Source organism: Hirundo rustica, chromosome 13, assembly GCF_015227805.2.
Source record: "Hirundo rustica isolate bHirRus1 chromosome 13, bHirRus1.pri.v3, whole genome shotgun sequence".
NCBI lineage: Eukaryota > Metazoa > Chordata > Aves > Passeriformes > Hirundinidae > Hirundo > Hirundo rustica.
In genome coordinates this window covers 2,763,351-2,779,760 of record NC_053462.1, presented here as the reverse complement: position 1 = coordinate 2,779,760, position 16,410 = coordinate 2,763,351, and the positions used below count along the sequence as shown (strand labels likewise).

At 44.0% G+C, this 16,410-nt stretch overlaps 1 protein-coding gene across 10 annotated transcripts in view; it reads right to left on the bottom strand.

Annotated features, from left to right (window-relative positions):
• Positions 1 to 16,410, bottom strand: part of MYO9A (myosin IXA) — a 171,260-nt gene that overhangs the window by 153,890 nt on the left and 960 nt on the right. The window contains exons 1-2 of one of the 10 annotated variants that reach the window (XM_040077721.2): positions 11,680 to 11,751; positions 11,407 to 11,490 (exon numbers count right to left, since the gene is read on the bottom strand). The exons of the other annotated variants lie outside the window; for them this stretch is intronic. The gene's annotated coding sequence lies outside the window, so the exon portion shown is untranslated. Of the gene's footprint in view, positions 1 to 11,406; positions 11,491 to 11,679; positions 11,752 to 16,410 lie in introns of those variants that run through there. 10 annotated transcript variants of the gene reach the window in all.

The window sequence follows — 16,410 nt, the reverse complement described above, 5'->3', positions numbered from 1 at the left end:
GACTGATACCAAAGAAGGCTTCAAGCATCAGTACCTGGTTATCTAGAAATCTCTCATACCTTTTCTATGTAGCTTCCCATGGGCAGCTCCACACAGCTCTGGCTCCTCCTCCTCTCTTTCTTCTGCAGTTTCAGCTAGCTCCTTCCTGTGTCTAGCACAGACATCTAACCCTGTCTGTCCCTCACAAAACCTCCTGTCCCTTCCTCCACACAGCACAGCCAGCCAACTCCAAATGACTCTCTACCAGCTAACTCACTCTTTATCACACCCATAGCTGTGAGGGCAAGGCTGTTCCCACTCTTTGGTAATTAACACAGCTAATATATCAGGGGCAAGATTGCCTTCAGCACTGTCTCTATCTGTCCTCCCACATGAATTCATAATTTATATTAAAGGATATAATTTCTGCAAAAGCAGTAAAAATAAGTCCTGTGTGGGAATTAAGTGTTCTCGCTGCAATGTTTTGTTAAGTTAAAAAATATACTGGCATTCTGGTTTGTATTCAGTCTGGCTCCATTTGTCATTAAAAAAATCCAATTTTAGTTAAAAAGAACACAATCCCTATGGAAGCGTGTGCAAGGAAGAGATTTCCTAGCCTAAATTACCAAATAACCCAACTGAGTATTTCTTCCTCCAAACTTCAGTCACATCTGCAGCCCAAGGACAACCTGTTCACCTTTAACACAAACCAATCAAAACAAACTTTGCTCAAAGACAAAGTAAAAGAGATTGGTTTAAAGGAGGAAGGTTTCAGCTTTTTTAGCACCATCCAGATGCTGCTAAATTTGCTAACTTCAGTGCATTGCTCCAGTAATTTGGGTAAATCACTGGAGCCTTGGCAGCCATTTGCAATTGCAGCTGAGTTTGTTCTTCACGATTTGTTAGATAGGAAAGATCCCAAAAGAGATTGGGGCTTTCTTTGAGTACATAATTCAGTTTTACAATTTACATTAACACTTAGCTAGGGAGATTTGAGCATAAAAGATCCTCAATCCCTTAAATTCACCACAATATTTACATTCCTACCTTCCTCAATAATTAATGCTATGGAAATTATGCTTGCTCTTTAAGGAAAACAACCCACTAGCAGAATGGGGTGTTAAATCAGTCTAATAAACATTCCAGAGAGAGGACACGATCTCCTTGTCCTCATGTTCATCCTTCCTGACTCCTCTAAACGACAACAGGAGACGAACATTCAGAAAGTCATCAAGACTTCAACGAGACACATGTGCCTTCCCCTGTACCTGAAAAGCAGAGCACATCTTGGCATCACACAGGAAAGTAAATTATATCCACATAATTATCCCTCCAGAACGCCTTGAAGAACATATGGTATGGAAATGAAACTGCCTGAAATGGATTAACTCGGCTGTGCGATGAGATCCACAGAACGGAGCGTGAAATAAACATTTCAAAATGTATTCAGTGTAGGATCCCACAACTAGGCACATTCATCATCCGGATAAGGTAATGACACCAGGAAATGAGCTAAGTAAATCCAAGATTGAAGTTTCATTTTCTGAAGTGCATCTGTTTGGCTCATATTCCCCCGAACCTCATCGTTCAGCCATGCTGGGTCTCATCTCAGAAGCAAAAGATGCAAGAACATAAATCAAAACAGCTCCTCCAACAAGCAGCCGTGGCAAACATGCTTTTAATTTGATTTTATAAAAATTTAACTGCATCCCAGCAGGTCCCTGCCACAGCCCTCCATGACATCTCCTTTCAGGCTGTCCTTTACTGCCAGGTTCGGGGGTTTTTTGAGTGGTGCTGCTAAGGGAAGTTAAACCAGCTGGTTTTTCAGAAGAAAATGAGAAGCACCGGACTGAGCCAAAAAAATTAACAGGGACAGCACGTTGTTGCAGAGGAGGTCACAACCTCCAACACTCCTTCCCTGCGATCATCTATCTGGTCACTGCTTTCTGTGTTTGAGAATGAAGAAAGCCAAAACTGAGGTGGGCTTACCATGGAGACAACCAGCCAACTCAAAACATTTCTAGGGATGGCAAGTATTTTTTACACTTCATGTCCCAACGGCAGGAGCAGCTGGCCAAAACTCTGGTTGAACATGTCCATGGTGGGACTCTGACTTTACATCAGGCTGGAAGAAAAGGGGTTAACTTGTCCAAATGAGTCATGTGGATGCCCATCACACCAACCACCAGAAATCCTGTCAAGCTGAGACCTACAAAACATTTGACATCAAGATTTAGGGAAATTTCCAAAGGAGAGCATTCATGGTCTCCGTGCCTAAGGACTCTGCTCACCAGTTCAAGTTTAAGTTGAACAACCCAGGCAGATGATTACTGGACCAAGACCAACCAGATGTTAGGAAGTTTTAGTCCCATGAGTACTGCTGGCAAACATTCACAGGAGCACGAACGAGAGGAAAAAGCAAGAAAGACCCAGGCACACAGAAGCTTTCAAAATCAACATATGGATACTTTATGATGCGTTCAAATTGAATTTTGAATTGTCTCCACCAAAGTTACGCAAATTGATGACTGCTTTGTATGTCCCACTTGGCTGCAAATACTGATTAGGACTGATTTTGTCCAACTACAGCCTCCTACATCCCCCTCCTCTCTCTCTTAACATCCCATTATGTCTTCGAGGTTTCCCTTTACTCCACACCACAACCAGAGCAAACGGAAGCATCGTTATTACCCAACACAAAGAATGATTCAATCAGATGAGCATCGAAGCCACCAAAGGATCCATTAGGGCATTGAAAATACGAATTAGGAGAAATATAAAGCAGAGAAGGTCAGTTAATGAGTTTATACAGAAAGAGGATGAAGTGAGAATAGATCCTTTGAAGTTCATCATATTACTGGAGATGACTTTTTTTTCAAATTCATCTTGGACGCAGCCATGTCATGGGCTGGCTTTGCAAGAGGTTAACAAAGCGGAGCTCTCCAAGGGGTGTCCTGGTGTTATTTTGCAAAGAACTCTCCCATAACACAATGCTTCACCGGGAATTTTCTAAAAGGACAGGAAGAAACCTCCTCCATCTATTAACTCTACTGCCATCTCTATTCTAGTGCTCCCTGCCATCAGCCGCAAGACCGTCTCTTGAAGCAATTTTCGCTCTCCTTTTTTTACCCAGAAAGCGAAAAAATCCACATCATAATGGCCAACACTCTGTAGAGAGACAAAGACACTTCAGAAGAACTCAGGATAATTTTTATCCTCCCTCTTTCCAACACCAGCCACCTTCTGACACTAACCCCATATGTCACTGAAACACTGAGGCGTGGGGCAGCTCGACTCACTCGTTCTGTTCCAAGGCAGAAAGTGCCAGACCTCCAGGATCCCTCCAGGACTGCAGGATGGACGAGAGGTTTTATTTGCAAGGGCAACAATCTGCTTCTGACCCTTGCCATCCTCCTCCTCCTCGCCAGGTCTCCAGATCGTGTGGGCGCTGAGGGAACAGGCTGCACTTATTTCAGCCACGGCACTGGAAGCCCTGGCCTGACGTGGGCTCTGCCCACAGACACCGGATTCTTTACGCATTTTCTGCATGCACGCCATAGGCAGTGCCAGAAATACCGGCCGTGCAGGAAAACAGGAAAATATTTTATTCCTGGGCTAGGGAAGAAGCCATCGAGCTAAATGCGGCTTTGTTTAGGGGCAGGAGTGCCCGGTCGCTGCAACAGGGGCAATTCAGGAATGCTGATTAAGTCTATTTTCCATGAATAAATAACCTACGTTCAAGCCCAACTGCTTTATCTCAGGGAAGGATAAAGCCCTCGGTGGCAAGGCCCCAATATTTGTCTACTCGCTTATCAAGCAGGAGCCTTATTACAAAGGCTAATTCAAGTGGAGATTAGATTTCCCGTATGAAGGAACAGACAATAACACAGATATTCTTCAAACACCAGTAAATAAGATTAATGAAGTGCCGCTGCCATGGGCTTTCACCTCAACAATGCCTCAAAAAAACCTCATCCTGGTAGCTCCAAACAAATCTCTCCAAGGGTTTCATCGTATTTCAGTGCATAGACATCACCTCGCCTCAGCTGGCCAGTAGCAACTACAAATAGCCCACAGGAAGCCACCGATTTCCTGAAAAGAGGGTTAACTGAGAATCATAGGAAACAGAAAATTAAAGCTGGGTCTAACATCTTGAGTAGGCTGAGGAGCAAAAAAAAAAATACAGCAGCAGCAGCACTGAGCATGTTCAGACATCTGAACCCATGCAAAATTAAATGAGACTCTTAAAAATCACAGACCTAACAAAGAATCACCTACTTCAGCACCATACCCAAGGCAGTGGCTTTCTCTAGACAGTTTTCACATACAACTACCTACAGGCTACATTGAAAATCTTAATTAGAAATAAACCCAACTCAGTATTGAGATTGACAAAGTGCATCACAAGTTGCAATACTTTGCATTTAAGTGCTCTCAGCTAAAGGGCTAACTCAAAAAATGAACAGCAAAAGAGAACTCAGCAATCAGTGAAGCTTCACGTTGCTCAACAGTTGCGCTGACTCATCAGACACAGGCAAAAAATCAACTCTGCAGGAAACAATCTGAAATAAAAATGTCAGCTTGATGACTTTACCAAAAAATAGTAGGGAGCTTGGTTTTAAAATGCCCTTAATTGTGACAAAATGTTGCACAACAAAAAGGAGGGAAAGCACAGAGTGACACGCAGACAGCGGGCGAAAAAAATTAGAAAACCTGCTGAAATATAAGTATTGTAGCAGCCCTCCAAAACCCCAGGGACTGCAGGAGATAGACAGAGAACAAGGAGGTGATATGAAAACCATAACCCCATCCGTGCGCTGCAGACAGTCACACACATGGAATAACCACAAGGACAGGGATGTGTACATGAAACAGAAGCAAAAGAGGAATCGGAGCAATCTGATATTTAGAATGTCACTGTATAAATTGAAAATTGAGGGGGCTAAATCCCTCCAAAAAAGATAGTTAAAGCTGCCTTTCCAGGCACTTATCCCAGCCAGCAGAGCAGCTTCCCTCTGATCTGAGAAAGACAGGCTTGACCTGCCGGGACATTGCAGCAAAAGTCAGTGTTTTCTATGATTTTGTTGCTCTTCTCTTGCATCCCAATAGATCCTCACTGCATTAACTTTGTGTTTTTAATCTGTACTCTGAGGCTCTTCCTCACGTAGAACTCTAGATTGCTATCAAGAGATTGACTCCTCTGCCAGTTCAGGATGCTGATCTCCAGTTCCAACCCATTCAGGAATGGAAAAAAAAAAAAAAAAAGAAAAAAGGAAAACCACCACTTTTCATGGTATTCCAAGAGTCTCCTGCCAGACATCTGAAAGAAACATCCTCTAAATATTTATATATCCTTTTCATATTCTCTGCAGCTTTTCTCTCCCCTACATGACACCTACAAATGAGGAATATCTCACAGCCAAGGCTGTAGGTGTGCCAAGACCTACATCTCCTTGATAGACCCTACGGATTCACCTCAAACAGTAAAAGTGTTCACGACTTCACAAGAGACCTGGGACTGTAATTTGGGCACATAGGCAATACAATAAAGAGGCGGAAAATGCCTAGAAATACTATTTAACACTGTAAATATTTTGTAAAATAATATTAGAAACCTACAAAACGTTTGACAGTGCCCTTCAATTCGAAAAAAAACCCTAAAAATAAGAGTACAGCACATGAAGGGGTTCTCACATCAAACCACCAGTGACATCCTACGGGCTCTCCTGGGTCCTGGTGGCACAATCCTAAACTTGGTGGAGCTGCTCACAGTCTTTGCTCCAAATCAAAAAAAAATTAGTCTTTCAAAGATTCAGAGCTAAGTTGGTTGAACCAAAAATAAGGGAGAAGCATTTATATTGTCAGTTTTACCAGGAGAATGAAGGAGAGGAGGGTAGGAGTCTCTGCTGCACCATAGCCCTGAGCAAAGAGTACCTTTACCTATGCCCTCAGGAAAAACAAAACTAAAAACTTCCTTCCTAGCTAAAGAATTTCCTAACTACCACACTAAACCCCTGCATTATCAGCTCTACTCGAGAAACCAGAAGTGAACAAACTGTTCTGCTGGTTGTGTCATTGACCTCAAAGGGCCTTTCCCAGCCCATCCCCAGTTGGGCAGGACCCTCTGGAGAGGCATGTGCCTTGCACAAAGCAGCACGAAGAAACTCTTCTTACCCTCAGCATGTATTCATCAAATTTATCACCAATTCCCTTGAGATCTGGGAGCATCTCACCACCTTCTGTACATGGAGAGATCCCAGGACCAGAAAAACAGCCCTTGCTCCAGGAAGGTCCTGGTTCAGCTCCAGCCTGGAAGCGCAGGCTGCTCCTTTGATGCCCTGCCAATAGTGGCCTCCACTGAGGAAGCCCAGAATGAGTCACGCCACCAGCAGAAGGAGTTTACCAATCTGGATTGAAACATTCAGAGGAAACGATGGGGTTTCTCTCCCTGCTCTGCCATTTCCCTTTGTGCACCGCAATTCCCGGTAATTGCGCGCTGCCAGGCAGGTGATCCAGCAAAGGGGAAGCAAATACACCCGGCAGACATGGGGAGGGTCTGCCAACCATGGCTTTGCCCTAAAAGCTGCGGCAAGAGGGTGTTAAGGGACTGGAAGGATCATTTCAGAAGAGCACCATAAAAGCTTTTCTGGTTTTTCACTGACTTGCACGAATTCCAGTTGGCATTGGCGTTTATTGCTTTCCACACCTGCAGCTCTGAGCCCGGAGCCTGTACCGTGTCTGCACCATATCTTCAACTACTGTGTCCTCTAATCCCAGTTATCTTATACACAAATCCAGGGGAAAAAACTTTTAAACCCATAAGACAGCTCGAAGAAAAAGTTTAGCCCTAGCGGCCTCTCCAGCAAGGGATAAAACACATACAAAACTGATCCATGTAACATGCACAAAGATGCAGGTAGTCCTTTTGTGAAAATATAACATTCTGGGCATTAAAGAATTAAAATAAATTCCTTTTTTTAAATCATTTTAATCAACAATGGGGCAAAGTATTTCTTTGCTTCATTCACTATCTCGACCTACTTCAAGCCAAAAGCATATTAAAGAATAAAAGCAGTAGTGACATCTCCTCTGTCTTTTCAGTTCGATTTGGCAATTCTGGCAATAGAACTCCTAATTCAACATGTTCTTTACTTAAAACTGAAACTGCAGGACATCTGCTGTAGCTGCTGAGTTCGCTGTGCACCAGAGCATTTCAAGTCTCACTCTGTGCCTCTTTAACGTTGGGGTTTGGTTTTTTTTTTATCTCTCCAGCCCAACCTCTAATTTAAAGGAAACTGCGCTGGATGCTCTAATTGACCCCGTTCTCTTCCTTCCCCAGTTTGTCTCTATAATTAGCCCTTCCCAGCGAAGGGAATCAGCAACAAGACCTTTCCGAGCCCCACCCTGCAGACCACAGTGACTGCCTTGTATTGTTTTTGCCCAAAAATCAACAGCTTCAGGACAACAAAAGGTTTAAGAATTGGGGGGAAAAAAAAAAAAAAGCAAGATCAAAAGTGTATTGATAATTTTTCAGCACATTATGGTAAATGAAGCAGGTAACCCAAAATTTCACCTGCGACAGGAATCCCTCAGCGGTACTTTGTAACATGAGCAAAATACTTGTTTTTCCTCAAAATAACACACAGTTGCACAGCTGCCCACCCCAAATTCACCCACCCAAGACTTCCCCTATGGATCTCAGCACACGCACCAAACACAGGATTCCAATCTCCACTAAGGCATCAGAAGGCCCCACACCTTTTTTCTTAAGGAATTAAAAGGCATGTTGAGAATGAGGAAAGGAAATGCATTAAAAAATACTCTTATCAGTGAGCAAATGCCGCCACAAAGATTTTACTTCCCTGCTTGCCTCTACAATAGGTGATTCCTACCAGGTGACAGGAGCTGGGGGTATTTTTAGGTATTAAGGGGAAATAAAAGAAAGCAAACAAAAAAAACCCCCACCACATCAGCATCAAAAAAACCTCTAAAGCCAAAACAACCTCCCAAAACCCAGTTCAGATCCAGATTTCAGAGCTGCTGAGCACCAGAAAGTACAGGATGAAGCAGAAGGTCCCAGCAACACCGGCAAAAACACATGGGATGTTCTCAAGTCTAATATGGCCTAACCCAGGCCCTTGGTGCCACCTCGGTACCTTCTATCTCAGTCTACCCTAAAGGATGATACTCCAGCTAGCACAATCCAAAACTAACCAGAGGAATTTCTCTGGTTAGTTTTGAGCTTTATTTTCTTCCATGTTTCTTATCCCATCCCCAAGGTTCCAAGGCCACCCACTGCAATGGGCTGCTCCTGAAGTAGATGCCCACCAGGACAAGCATCTCAAGGTCTTCTGTTATGCACCAGGTCCCTAAGTCACTATTTTCTGCTCAATTCCCCCACTTCACTTGGCAGCTTTACATTTACAAATCCTTTTGCACCCACATTACATTAGAAAACAAACAGGTTGAATTTTTTATGATTTTGGTGATTAATTTCCCATACTGACATTCATTTCAAATCCATTGATGTCATCAGCTAAGAATTAACCCAGCAGTCCAGAGTTCCAGCCTCTCAAAGCACCCCAACACACATACCTGTGTAACAATCTGGAATTTCAACATTTAGACATTTAGAAAATTAAACTGCAGCTGGCTGGAGTCTTGCTAATAATGGCAGCACCTGAACTTGTAATGATCCTTCACCTAAGGAAAATTGTTCAAGTTTTTTGAATACCTGCCCACTCGCAGCCCCTGAAGAGCATACCTGAAAAGAAAGTATGTAGATTAATGCTCCCAAAGCAGAAAAGAAAGTTGATCCAGTCCTGCAAGAAGAGAAACAAACCCCAACACCTTTCTCGGTGCAGAGGATAGTCTGTGCTCAGGGAAAAAAAACTTCAAAATACACAGAAAAACTGCACCCAAACCATTGTAAATCCATATCTCCAGGTTTTAATTTCCAATTATTTTTCTGAGATATTCTCTGAAAGATTCCACTTTTATTAAAAATAGACTCAACACAAGACAGAAGATCACAATGTCCCCACCACACAGTCTGAACCATGAATGTCAGACCGAGCTACTTTCAGACTGAGTTTTCAAATGAGTTTTGTCTGCAACTGAAAAAGTTTCACACAGGGCCACTCCTTAGACTGCAACAACTGCATTAAACATCTCATTTAGCTTTTGCTGCTCAGGTTTCACATCTTCCCTGACAACACAAAAATGAAAGCAGCCTTCAAGCAGCTGAGCTGCTGAGAATAAAACGGGAGGAAACCCCTAATGTTGCTAAAACTGAGCCAGCAAATCCTGTGTGAGATTCACACCTTCCCTCTGTGGGAACAGGAAAACACTCAAGCAGGGATTTTTTTTTTTCCCCTTGTTTCAGCAAAGACTTTTAGGTAGGAGAATGAATTCCCAGAACCCTCAGAAATGGACCTTTGTGGTAATTTTTTCTCCTTACCCCATTTGCTGGAAGTGCCCTTTTTAAAATTTTTTTTTAATATATTTTTCTCCTCGTATTTACTGTTTTGCTCACCCCAGATAAACAGCAATGGCTCTAGACAGGTATTTCAACCACGTAAATGAAGAAACACAGCACAGGACAGCTGAACTCAGCTGGAAGGCGGCAGCTCCCACCTGGAATTACAAAGAGATTGGAGCCTGGAACAATGCAAAAGTCCATGTCTTTTCCACAAAACTGGTGGGGCAAGGAACAGGCAACAGCTGCCAAGCCATCTCTCTTGGCAAGTTATTTCTTAAAGATATAAGAACAAATACGGCTGCTAATGTTTATCAGTGCTAATGAATTCCTTAATCAAATCCCTGTGGATTGCAGTGAGATCAGAGACGCATTTGGATAAGGGAACTACGTTTTGAAACAAGTGCTCTGACAAGTCATGGTGCACTTGGCAACCCCTGGAGTGGAGCAAGGTGAAGCAGCGAGCAGCAAAAGGATTTGTGGATTCATCCAATTCTCCCTGCAGACTCCTCCGTTGCTTTTGGTAAAGTTCATTCTCTTCATAGCTGAAGAAAACTCTTAAGATTCCTCGTTATCTGCTGCAGGCACCTCCAACCTGACCTCTGCTCTGCATTGTCCTCCTATCTCCTTGCCTACCTACCAGGCACGGTGAAGTGCCTCCGGATAAGATTATCCGCAGCGATGGCTGCCCCAGCTCTCCTGACAGGGAACGCCAGTGCCTGCCTGTGCAGGTTATTTGTGCCACGGTCTGCCCGGGAAGGAGCAAACCCAGAGTGCGCCCTTGTTGCTCAGCCAGACGTTTCACCACACTCCCAAACGCGGGGCCCGAATCCCAAGGGAGGCGCCTGAGCCGCCGCATCCCTTGGCAGCAGAGCTGCATCTTTATTTTCGGATGAAAACAAACCAAAAGAAACAGTGGCTCTGCTTTTAAACATCTCTCCAAATCCCTTTGTTGAGCTGGAGTGGTTCAGCCATCCTTGCCACCACCAGCAGCAACAAATTCCACATAATGACGCCCCATTTATGAAGCAATTGGTGAATTAAGGAGCAGAGACCGCTTCTTCTGCAACCAAAGAAACCCTCAGAAGGGTTATTTACCCACATAACCTCCCTCTTCCAAAAAATCCATTTATTTCAAAAAAAATCATTACAAATTGCTCAGCATTGTTTTAATCAAGCGCAACATTTCTAACTATCCACTGCAGTCCTTTTTTTTTTTTTTTTTTTTTTTCCTAATGGGACCACATTCCTTAACAATTAAATCATTTACTAATTCCTCCCCGGAGAGGCTGTCCTGTGCACCCAACAAGCACAAACCAACCTAACAGTTTACAGACAAGTGCCATAAAAGTTTAAATGGCAACATTTAGGAGAAATTTTATTTTGGTCTATGTATTTATGTGAAGTATGAAAAGACAGTAGAGTTACGGAAGTCTACTAAAGTAAATATTTTCAGTTAACTTGTTTTAAGTTCATCCCTCAAAACCAACCATGTGGATGCTGAATACAATAAAAGAATTCTTGGCGGTCTATCAAAAACGTTCATAGTCTGAGCTGGTTTTAAAGCTCAGGTTTTCCACGGATGGATCTATCTGGATTAAACACTGCTCTTCCATCAATGCTCAGCCATGATACAGCATATCCAGGATCCTCTACCTTTTTAAAGGTCATGCTTCGCAAGAAATAGAAGACAGTCCAAAGAATTTTGATTTAAAAACAGCACAGAGGCTGTCAGATTATCTGTGCATGGTGGATAAAAGCCAAGACCTGGAATGGGCATCCAAAGGGTAACTCTAGGATTCAAAGTCACCTGGGGGATGCCAGAAGTGATTCAAGGTGAAGAGACCAGCAAATAAGACTCACAAATTATACTGAAACCCCATATTTAGGCTATTTTTACATTTAAAGAGGGTAACCAAAGCATTTGTTTATTTTAAACTACATTTTACCTTTGCTACTTCATGCAGCATCCAAGCAGGACAGTCCCCTGTGCTCTGTTCCCCACTGCTCCTAACAGGGATTTGCAGTAACTCCTGCAAGTCACAGGGATGGAAACCAAGATGATTTTTCCAAGAGAAGCTGAGCAGACAGTTGGAACCACCAAAACTAGCAGGGTTGAAAGGGTCCAGCCCAGCGCTCCCCTCAAAGGGGAGCACCTACATACACATAGAGCCAGCTTATCCCCAGGGGCCTTAACACCAACAGGGATTTCAGAAACTTACTCCATGACCTGGAAGAGATCTTTAAAAGAACACCACAACCCAACAGAGAGACGACAAGAGACCACAGCAGAGCTATGCCTGCATCTTGTTTTAGGTCAGGCATGTAGCTGCAAAAAAAGCAACATATTTCCAGGTGAGTGAGATGAGAGCCTGGATGAGACACAGCTGGCTGAGCTCCCCACATGATGATCTCACATCAACAGAGAAAGGATCCAACTAAAGAATATCAATATTCCTTGGGAGGAAATAGAGACGGATCTCAAAGTGTCCAAGCAAACTTCAAGTTTGTACCTGGGTGCTTAATACAGGGATAGCACAGGTATTTATACCCAAACCTGGACACACTGTGCATCTGCCCAGGATAACTGGCTGCCTCATCAGCTTCTGTAGCTCCAATCTTCTTTGTTTTCCATGATGGCATCGACATGACTGCTGTCCTACCCCACGCATCCTCAGTGCACCACGGTCTTTCCACTCCTGAGCCCCATCTCCCTTGGCAAAAAGTGCCTGGCTGAAGACCACACTCTGTCTCTTCATGAGGCTCTTAGCAAAACTCTAAAAAAGGGCTGACAAAAACCACCAACAGAGCCCAAAACTATGACCCACTGCTTTGTCTAACCATGGTTTGGCACGGTGTTAATAGTCAAAGGCAAAGTATGAGAACCCTACACAAAGGGACATCTCATCCCTCCCCAAAGAGATGCACATCAGAAACTGCAATGCAAGATTTTAACAGCAGAAAGTAATCAGAAGAGTAACAATAATCCTTAAATCACAGGTATTTATTTATTTCATTTTTGTCTAGAAAAACTCAGAGGAGTTTCCACCAAAACAGGGTGGAGCTGCTTGCCAGTTTCATGCTGATTATCAGCAAATGGACCTGAACTATCCCTGCTCTCCTCCCAAAATTAACTTCAGCCAGGCCAGATCCTCTTTCAGCTGGAGCCTGTGATTGGACCAGCTTCATGAGCTCCTGGAAAGGCAGTGGGAAGCAGCAGTTTAATAGGCTGCAAGTGGAGGGCTACGCTCTGTAAGCATTGGATCACGGATAATCTCAATCTTCTTGGACACTTCCCACCTAACGCAGCTCAAACTATTTCATTTCCCTTCTGCTCCTGCAGCCCACAAACCACAGGTGGAAGACAACTGACATGAGACACCGAAAGCCATGAAGAACCTGATCTGACTTTGCAGATGATACTGCTGTGAGCAGGATTTTGAACCAAGTGATGTCTTGAGTTCCCTTCTGACCCAGGTGAGCCTCCATTCCTCCATCAGAGGTAGCATTAAGATCATAGGGGTTTTCTCGGGAATAAAAATGCGTTGTGGTGAAGACATGGAACTCTCACCTCACCTGTAAGATTTTTCCACAGGTACCTGTGAAAAAGGGATCCATAGATTCCTCCCCACAGGCAGAATAATGCTAACACAAGATCTAACAAAACTGCAACTCTCAGTAATATTTTAAAATCAGACACAAAAATTAGTTCATCTCTAAAAATCCATGTTCAATAGCATTCCCTCCTGAATTTTTGTGTCTCTGAGGTCAAGTGGTTTGTTGAGCTTCACTTTTAAAAGTTTAATTCCAAGACACAGAGGCTAAGACATTGACACAACCGCAGGAGCGAGACGTACATGTCACTATGGTGTTCGACCTGTCAAACACGGCACAAGATTTAATATTAAAGAGTCAAACAAAGAAAACAAGGACAAGTCCATTTCCCTTTTTTCCTGTTTTTATCCATTAGCTGGCAGTAGTTTCACATGTTTGGTTTCTATAGTCTCAACTCTGAACACCTGTGCCTTCACATGTATACTCAAAACCTATGGAAAAATTTGGCCTGTGTAAAAGAAAAATAAAATTCCACAGAAACAATCTCAATTCCAATGATGCATAGATATCCCATCAGCAGCATTTTGTCCTTAAAACTCTGTAAGAAACCCAAGCTTTTTGATAAGCCCAGCCATCTAACCTGAAAACACAGCAGAGTATTCTTGCAGCATTAAGCCCAAAGAATTACCAAGCTTCTCCCCAGAACAGGGAAGCAACCAGACACATCCCAAATCTCTGGTGCTACTGCTTTTGTCCAAAGGAATGCTAGAGAAAGTCTCCAATTTGCAAACTCGAGCCGTGATCCTTTAAATATTTATGCTCATGTTTACTTTGTCGAGAGGGGAGAGAACCCGTTCACTCGAGAGGAAGTGAAGCAAACGTCGGCACGCAGGACAAAGCCTGAGAAATTCAGATGCTCTTTTAAACCTCAACACAAAAAACCCACCATGTTCCAAAGCTGAAACCTGCACCCAGCCAATCTCAGGGAGCCAGAGTCCAGGCCCAGGCTGGGAGCTTCATCGGGGACACAACAAACATGCCCTCAACCCCGGTGTTTCGCGTGCAAGCGGGAACGCAAATTCCCTTTTATTTACAAACCCAGGGGACGCAGGAATTTCTGAAATCAAGTTTGACCGGCTAAGATGCTTCCAGTGGTTCAACGACCTTGTTTGCTCCCTCATAAATGTATTTTTAAAGGAATTGAGTTCAAAAGTTGCACGGTTTAGAGCAAGAACTAGAATTGGGCAGAAAATGGCCACACTACGCTCACCAAAACCAGCCACCCTAAAAGACTTTAGCAATTCTTCGGTCACACTTGAATGACAGAATCCCAGACTGGTTTGGGCTGGAAGGGACCTTTAAAGCTGATCTTGTTCCACCCTCTGCCTTGGGCAGGGACACCTTCCACTATCCTAGGTTGTTCCAAGCCCTGACCAACCTGGCCCGGAATACTTCCAGAGATGGGGCAGCCACAGCTTCTCTGGGCAACCTGTGCCAGGCCCTCACCACACTCACAGCCAAGAATTCCTTCCCAATATCCCATCTAACCCTGCCCTCTGGCAATGAGAAGCCATTCCCCCTGGTCCTGGCACTACAGTTCCTGATGAAGAGTCGCTCTCTATCTTCCTTGTACACCCCCTTCAGACACTGGAAGTTTGCTCCTGGTTTCCCCAGACTTGAGGTATTTAAGCTCCAGACTACAGGACACATCTGGCTCCAAGCCTGTGATGGTGAACGCTGATCCTCCTTGCCAGTTTGGTGGTGCCAAGTGCAGAAGCAGTGGAGGCACCAGCACTGTCCCTGTGCTCCCAGTACTCCCCCTGTTGACCTGAGGGCATGTGAAGGAGTGATCTGTTCTTCCATCCAGACCAGAACACTGTTCTCCCAGAATTCAAGCAGGGGATGAGGATTTCAAGTCCAGCCATACCTTGACACGAGCTAAGTTAAACCTGCACAGGTAACTCGGGTTTCATGTCTCCCAAGTGCCTGACCTCAGGTGCTTCACATTCTCAGGGGCTTTCCTGCAAACCTGATCAATGCTCACAAACCACACTAGAGATATCCCAGACACAAATAATTTAGGCATAAAGCATTCAGATTTGCCTAGCAAAGGATCCCAAAGGTTTGATTGTCTGACTAGTTTACCATGAGTGCTTGTGAAAGACGCTGTAACAGCAGTAGTCACGTTAGGCATTTGATATCTTGAGTCTTAAAATGCAGCTTCCCCTCCCAAAATAAGGAAAAGAAGGTTAAAATGTGGAGTTTATAAATCATAACAGGAGCAGTGGATGCACAGAACAAAAACTTCACAAAAGATCTACATTTTAAATACATGATGAATTCTGATAAAGCTTTTTCCAAGTGCTGCCGATGGACACTAGGCCTTTCAACACAGAGGAAAAATCTCTAAAGCCACACTGATTTATGCATTGATTGCAATAAACACATAAATAAATTAAAAATTAAATAAATAAATATGAAGTTGCATCATCATTGATAGCCCAGGAAACAAAAGCCTTTTAGTTGTGTGCCAGGGCTGCTGAATTACCTTCCCTGCCTTCAGCAGCCTGACTGACAGCTTTCAAAATGGTCTTGGGGATCAAAAATTACAGCCAGGAAGGAGGGCAAAGGCTGGGAGAGCCTAAAGTGAGGGGGAAAAGGCAAGGAAAACCCTCTTATTTTAATTAAATAAAATGTAAAAATGAGAAAAGCCATTGAAATGGGTGAGTTTACTCAAGGACATAGGGGAAATCGTGTGACTGCAGGATGAGGGGCTGAAAAGATGATGCTCTTCAGGGATAACGCAGGCTCTGACCTAGCCAGAGTTTATGGATAAACTCAGATTTGTAAGGTCATGCTTAAGGATTCGCACCCCATCACCGCAGCATCCACGCACCTCTCCACGGGAACACAACGCTCCCCTGTCATTTCTTAGCAGTCTCATGGGAAAAGAGTCAGGAAAACACTTGAGCCGGCCAGAAACCCAATTCTCCACCTAGCAATCTATTTACAGAGCGATTTATTACAGCGCTTGGCTATCGACTGAGCGAGACACCGCGCCGGTTTTCCTCCCGTAGCAGCAAATCTCCTTCCTCTGCCGCTACGTGATTATTTTTTTGATCCGCCGATGGGCAGGGACCGCGCTGCAGCGAGGGATGGGAAAGCCATGATTTCTGCTGAGCTCACACTCCCCACTTTATCAACCTCGGCTTGATCTGGGGATAGGAAAACGTAAATGAAGGGGGAGGAAGCCGATCGAGAAGCAAAAGAGCGGCAAAACGCCCGGCTCCGAACTCACGGCAGGTCCTAGCGCAGGTCACGTCTGAGGGGGCTTATTTTCTGGGGGGGGATAAAGCAAAGGCCGTTTTGTCCACGTTTAGGAAAATTCAAGAAAGAAA